This window comes from Athene noctua, chromosome 1 (assembly GCF_965140245.1).
Source record: "Athene noctua chromosome 1, bAthNoc1.hap1.1, whole genome shotgun sequence".
NCBI lineage: Eukaryota > Metazoa > Chordata > Aves > Strigiformes > Strigidae > Athene > Athene noctua.
In genome coordinates, this window is record NC_134037.1 from 181922749 (window position 1) to 181930673 (window position 7925).

The window sequence follows — 7925 nt, forward strand, 5'->3', positions numbered from 1 at the left end:
CTGCAGGGCTGAAAGCACCCGACAGCCGGGGAAACAGCTTGCTTTCCCGAGCAGCCTCAGTGTGAAGGCAGAGCTGCTGCTGAGGCCGCCGGCACGTTTTGCGCATCGCTGTGTTCTGGTACACAGGGCCAGGGGATGAAAAAATGCACCGGGATGCAGCCCTGGGGCCCTTGTGCCGGGCACGGCCTTCCCCCGGTGCCCGCCTGCGTCTGCCGCGCTGCTGGAGCGGGAGCTGGACACAGGCCTTGTGAGCCGGGCTTTGGGAGTGCTCTGCTTGGGAAAGCTGGAAAAGATCTTTGGCTCTGCTCAGCCGTGGGGCTGATGAAAAAGTAGGTTCTACTCATGTGAATTTAAACTGCAGCCTCAGTTATGGCTCTTCTCGAGCAAACACAGCTAGGGAGAGGCTGTGAGACACACCAAATGGGATAAAAGAGTGTCTAGGCTAATGGAGAACAAAAACAACAAAAAATTGTAAAACTTATATTTTCAACATAGTACTGCATTATTTCTGGTATAACCTACTAGTCTTTTGGATAACAAATGGAGCTATTAGTATACACAGGGTTAAAGAAAATATAAAGCTTCACAGGGTAACAGCTTTTGGATATAATGAAGATCAGATTAAGGAGTAAACACCTAAAAGTTGATATATTTTTGTCAAAGAAAAGGTATTTGTCATTACCTTTATTGCAGTGCCTTTCTATTTCCTATGTTTTATGCAGGCATTCAAAATGATTTTGTAAAAGAGTAATAGTTCTAGAACTTTGGTTCTACAGCAAATGTACAGGTGTATGGTGAGGTTTGGTTTCAATGATTGAGAAGTCAATATGATCTTTTAAGGATTAGTTTTGCTTTTATTCACTAATGAGGCCTATGTTGCCCTCTGCTGACAGCAAACTGAACTTAGCTACCTGAACTTGCCAAATATGTTTTGGCGTTAAGTATCATGTATGGCAGACACACCTCTGTTTCCACATCTTCACATAATGAGCATCACCACTACTAATAACAAAGAAAAAAAGCGCCTTGCATTGTTGTTTATGTTGTAAAAAATCACATAAGCACTTTATTAAATTATTGTAACAAACTAGTGATCGGTGTTGATTACTGCATGGTATCAAACCCTTGCTAGTGCTGCAGTAGTTGCATTACACACTGAAGAACCCTAAATGATTGCTAATTCTGTTTAATACTTAATTTGCAATGTGTTTGTGCCAAACTAATGACTTCATCAGTGATTGGATGTGTGGTGCAGCGGTTAGCCCTGGCTAGCTGGAGGCCACAGTTGAGATCAGGCTTCCTTTTTGCCTTGTCTTTGTGGCTCACACAGCAACAAAGTGTGGGACAAAACCTGTCCCAAAGAGTCCATAGTTTTATGAAAAAAGATGAAGAATTTGAAGCAGATGACATGACTTTCTAGAACTAGCACAATAAAATAGTAGCAGAACCAGAACACAGTCCAAGCATTCTAGGTCCAAATGTGGCATGTCACCCAATGGTCTATCTTGCATATTTGTAAGTATTGCAGCATCGTATGTCATGAGCTCAGCACCAGCTTTCATTGCAATATTCAAGAGTTCGCAGTTTAGTTTCAGTTTGGGGCTCCCACGATAAGGCTATTGAATGCTGGTTTTCTTTAATCTTTCTCTATCTGTATGATTGTGAAGGTGGTACATATAGAATTCCTTATATCCTCATCTTAAAGGGCCTTGCCTGCTGCAGAGGCACAGAGATCCTTTGGCAGGAAGGCACAAGAAGGAGCATGACTTGCCTCTCCTGATTAACCCTCCTTTGAGCAGGGATCAAAACTGAGGATGCCTCCCCTGGAGGTGTGTTCCTCACTCAAAGGACTGCTCTGGCATTTCCATTAAATCTTTGATCTAAGGAATAAAGGATCATTATTCCATTTCCTCATTTATAAAACAGATACAATAATGCTTTGTCAATTACTCCTGAAGTAAAACAAAACAAAAATGTGATAAAATTTATATGCCCATTATATTAATACATATGTGTATATGTGTGCAATGATATATATGTACATCTTCTGGGGTAAAATCAGTGTTACTCTAACAGCAACAACATCCTTGAGACTTCAGTATTGGCTGTGGTAAGTATCTGCTTCTCTAAAAACATAGGCTTCTATTCAAAAAAGTGAGATACTCTGCCAGATGATAAGTATCCACAGAACTAGTTGGAAAAATGATGGTCAAACACTGTTCATCATAAGGTTCCTGCACAGAAGAGTATCAGTTTAAAATAAAGTTCCCTAAAAGAATTTTTTTTCTAAAACAGTGGTTCTTTTTAAAGAAAAACAAAATCAAACCAAAATGTTAGGTGTTATTTATTCTATACAATTTTTTAAATATTTGTATTTTATTTTTAAAATTATTCCATAATGCTGTAACAGGCTGCTATTTTATCATGTAATTTACTGCTTTGTCATATAGTCCTACAGTGATACAACATATAATTTTGGACATACTATAAGAATTTAACATTTCTGAGTTTAAATGAGCTGTAAGTTTGCATTTTATGCATGTAATCTACATTTAAAAAATTAGCATAAGAACTTGTGAGCAGATCTGGCTTGCCATTGAGCAGCAAAAAATCCATCAAAATTGCCACAATTATTAGTCTGTTCATTTATTAACTTATACCTGTATCTATGAAAGAGATCACAATCACTGAGTGTAGAACAGTGATAATGCAGTTTCTCTTCATGAAATAAGAAGCTTTTTTTAACCAGTTGAAGGTGTTATGTGTTGATAATACACTGGCAATGAAATATTGCAGAGATGTACTTCAATTCACAAAACATTTGTCATGTAGTTATTTGAAAAAAAATATGTGTGAGTTCCCTTCAATACTTCTTTTTTCAGTTTGTTTTTCAAAGGATAAGCTTTTGTTGTCCATTCTTGGAATTGTAACAACCACCTCTTCAGGATAGCTCAGGCAAAATATGTTGGGGTGGGAAGGACTTGTGGGCAGGCATTTCCTCTAAAATCCCTGGGTACAGGCACTGGAGCTGTGGTTTGAACTTTCTGAAACCTTGTGCGCAGGTAATGGCAGCAGATGTTCCTTATGGAGTGGAATCAAGGAAATTATACCCTCCCTGAAAACCTGAAAGGGAGTTGGTACCAGGTCACTTGCTAGAAATGCTCCTAGACAGGGAGGCAAAGTCAGTGTCGGCTCTTGGTAAGACCAGCATAAATCAAAATGTCTGTAGTGAAATCAGATGAGTAACAGATTTACACAAACATGGCTGAGAACAGAATTTGCCTACATATCTTCAGCAGAAAGTTTGAATGCCAAAGATGTGATAAGTGGTTAAAAATTGCTCTTGCCTCCTGACTGGAAATCAAAGAAAGGCAGAACTAAAAATCTTTATTAAAAGTATAATCAGTCCTATAGAGAACCATCATCTTTTTTTATTTATACTTCATACAGCCTTTTTTTTATGGGTTTGTAAAGCACTCAATTAGCCACGAGATAGTTTTGTATTAAATCTCTGTGATAGTATGACCATAAAGGCAAAATAAAAGGTGGCAACAGTTCAGAAACTCTTAAGTAGCATGGCTGAATAAAATGGATTTGTTCAGAGTTATGGTCATTTTCTGTCACTGACTTTAAAACATGATTTGTCATAGGCTTGCCAAGCTGGTGAAGAGGGCTTTAAGCTAAAGTTGCAGGGGAAGGGGAACCTCAATCCATCCCAGTCCTACCAGTTTGATGGCAGTTCCAGCAACAGATGCTCAGAGTCTGGAGAGGGATCACAGGTCAACAGCACATAGGAATTCCAGCCACTTCAGCCAGTAAGTCAGCTTCACACTGGGGGCCCAACTTAATGTCCTCTATGCAAACACACGTAGCATGGGGAATACACAAGAGGAGTGCACATGAGGATGTGCGCACGCTTGCAGGGCTGTGATCTTCTTGGCACCACAGACACATGGTGGGATGGCTCCTATGACTGGAGTGTTGGAATGGAAGGATACAGGTCTTTAGGATGGACAGGCAGGGGAGACAAGGAGAGGGAGTTGCCCTCTATGACAATGACCAGCTGGAGTGCATGGAGCTTGGCCTGGGGATGGATGAGGAGCTGACCAAGAGCTTATGGGTCAGAACTAGAGGGAGGGCAGGGACAGGTGACCTTATAGTGACGGTCTGCTACAGGCCACCAACCAGGAAGACCAAGCGGATGAGGCTCTCTATAGACAGATAGAAGCAGCCTCACATTCACAAGCACTGGTCCTTATGGGTAACTTCAACTACCCCAATACCTGCTGAAGGGACAACACAGCAGGGCACAAGCAATCTATGAGCTTCTGGAATACACTGATAATAACTTCCCTCTCCAACTGATAGGTCATCCATCGAGATGTGCTGTGCTGGACCTTGTTCTCACTAACAAGGAGGGCCTGGTGGGGAGTGTGAAGCTCAAGAGCAGCTTTGGCTATGGTGACCATGAAATGGTGGAGTCCAAGATCCTTAGGATCGTGAGGAGGGTGCACGGCAAGCTCACTACCCTGGACTTCAGGAGAGCAGACTTTGGCCTCTTCAGGGATCTGCTTGGTAGAGTACCATGGGATAAAGAACTGGAGGCAAGAGAGGCCCAAAAAAGCTGAGTAATATTCAAAGTTCACCTCCTTCAAGCTCAGCAATGATGCATCCCCACAAAGGGGAAGTCAAGTAAGACCACCAGGAGGCCTGCTTGGATGAACAAGGAGGTCCTGGACAAACTCAAACACAGAAAGGAAGCCTACAGAGGGTGGAAGCAAGGACAGATAACCTGGGAGGAATACAGAGAAATTGTCTGAGCAGCCAGGGATCAGGTTAGGAAAGCCCTGATAGAATGAAATCTGGCCAGGGACATCAAGGGCAACAAGAAAAGCTTCTATAGTTACATCAGTGATAAAAGGAAAACTAGGGAAAATGTGGGCCCTCTATGGAAGGAAATGGAAGACCTGGTTACCCAGAATATGGAGAAGGCTGAGGGACTCAATGACTTTTTTGCCTCAGTCTTCACCAGCAAGTGCTCCAGCCTCACTGCCCAAGGCAGGGACTTCCAGCCTCACTGGCAAGGCAGGGACTGGGAGAATGAAGAACTCCTCACCATAAGACAAGATCAGGTTTGAGACCATTTGAGGAACCTGAAGGTGCACAAGTCCATGGGACCTGATGGGATGCATCCACGGCTGCTGAGGGAACTGACAGGTGAAGTGGCTAAGCCACCACCCATCATTGTTGAGAAGTCATGACAGTCTGGTGAAGTTCCCAGTGACTGGAAAAGGGGAAACATAACCCCCATTGTTAAAAAGGGAGAAAAGGAAGACCCAGGGAACTACAGGCCAGTCAGTCTCACCTCTGTGCCTGACAAGATCATGAAGTGGAACCTCCTGGAAACTATGCTAGGGCACATGGAAAACAGGTGATTGGTGACAGCTAACATGTCATTTCAAATCATGCCTGACAAATTTGATGGCCTTCTACGATGGGGTTACAGCACTGGTGGATAAGGGAAGAGCAACTGATGTCATCTGCCTGGACTTGTACAAAGCATTTGACACTGTCCTACACAACATCCTTGTCTCTAAATTTGAGAGACATGATGGGTGGAACAATCAGTGGATAAGGAATGGGCTGGATGGTCACACTTAAATTGTTGCAGTCAATGGCCTGATGTCCAAGTGGAGAGCAGTGACAAGTGGTGTTCCTCAGGGGTCGGTATTGTGACCATGTAAGGAACCAATGCCTCAAACATTCATCAACACAGAAAACCTCAAGGACAAGTTGTGGCCTTTGGATTAGTCTAAGGAATGTCCCCCAAGGAAGCAGGAGTGTATTGAAGGATGCACACCCTACTCCCTTGCAGTTGCATTGACAAACTCCTTAGATAAGCCTCAAAGGGGGAAACTGGACTGAGTAAAACCAAGTGTTTGCCATCAAGCACAAATATCAATCACTGGCACTATTGTGTAAGCCAAATACTTTGTGACTCTGTTGTGTAAGCCAGACAGTGTGCATGCCTTGCTAATGACTTTGCGCCTTTGCCACTGAAGAGGTCACAAGAACTGATAAGACTGATCATTTGTGCCCCAGGAGCTGGATGACTGCTCAAGAAGCATGAAGTCAGCAAAATTCTGGGAATTGAGGGGAAAAAAGAAAAAATGCTCATCAGCTGATAAGATGAACTTAAAAGGCAACAGAGACTTTGCTGTGTGGTGCACCCACCACCCAAGATTACCAGACCTGAGATAACGCTGGATCCAGGGGTGGTGATCTGGATTTCTTTGACTCTCATTCTCTCCTTTATTTTTTCTTTCCTTTCCTTTCTTTTCTGTCTTATAGATTTATAAGAGACCACACTGCTTATTATCCTAAGTTCAAATTGTTTTCTACCACAAGTAAAACATTTTAACCCATCATTTGGTGTCATTTTCCTTAATTTAACCCAAGGGGTTCACAGAACTGTTGTGACTCTCTAGGCTTCCTATCCAGGTCATGACAGACTAGTGCTGTTTAACATCTTTGTTGGAGACACGGACAGTGGGATTGAGTGCACCCTTATCAAGTTCACTGAGACACAAAGCTGTGTGGTGCAGCTGACACGCTGGAGGGAAGAGATGGGCCATCCAGAGGGACCTTGACAGATTTGAGAGGTGAGTCCATGCAAACCTCATGAAGTTCAACAAGGCCAAGTGCAAGGTGCTACACATGGGTCAAGGGCAGTGAATGGATTTAGAGCAGACCTGCAGAGAAGGACTTGGGAGTGTTGGTTGATGAGGAACTCAACATGAGTCAACAATGTGCACTTGCAGTCCAGAAAGCCGACAGTATCTTGGGCTGCATCAAGAGAAGTGTGGCCAGCAGATTGAGGCAGGTGACTCCCCCTTTGCTCTGTTCTTGTGACACCCCACCTGGAGTTATTGCATCCAGCTCTGGGGCCCCCAGTATAAGAAGAACATGGACCTGCTCAATTGGGTCCAGAGGAAGGCCACAAAGATGATCGGAGGGCTGGAGCACCTCTTCTTTAAAGACAGGCTGACAGAGTCGGTATTGTTCAGCCTGGAGAAGAGAAGGCTCCAGAGAGACAATATAGCAGCCTTTCAGTACCTAAAGGGGGCCTACAGGACAGCTGGAGAGGGGCCTGTAGTGATAGGACAAGGACTAATGGCTTTAAACTGAAAGAGGGTAGATTTAGATTAGATATAAGAAAGAAATTCTTGACTGTGAGGGTGGTGAGACACTGGAACAGATTGCCCACAGAGGTTGTGGCTGCCCCCTTCCTGGAAGTGTTCAAGGCCAGGTTGGACGGGGCTTTGAGCAACCTGGTCTATAGTGGAAGGTGTTTCTGCCCATGGCAGGGGGGGCGGAACTAGATGATCTTTAATGTGCCTTCCAACCCAAACCATTCTATGATTCTATGATTTTTATTATTGTGTTCCCTGACTAGGAAGAATTAGATCACATTATCCTTGAAAATCTAGACAGACAAGAATGAAAAATGACAACACTGATGGACTAAGGAGGATGACAGACAGATGACCTAGCATTCATAAAAGGATGTTCCTGGAGTAGTAGAGGAACAGCAACAAGCAGAGAGACGGGTAATGCAAATAGAAAACTGGTGAAATTGGAGGTGTGGGAAGCTACTAGGAAAATATCCTGCAGTAATATTGAAGACTTCTTTCCAACTGCTTGAATTCCTGTGGGAGCCCTGACTGGCCCATATTTTCATGCCTCAATCTGTCATTGGCAAGCTATTTCATGTCTTTTCAACGGTATCTGTCTCCGAAATCCAACAGACACTAGCCAGATGAAGCATCTGTCTCCTGACAGGAGAATGTACATCTAAAAGAAAACTTTCAATTTAGCAGGCAATCTGAGTGGAAGTGTATGATTTTATCTATTCTAGCATAAAG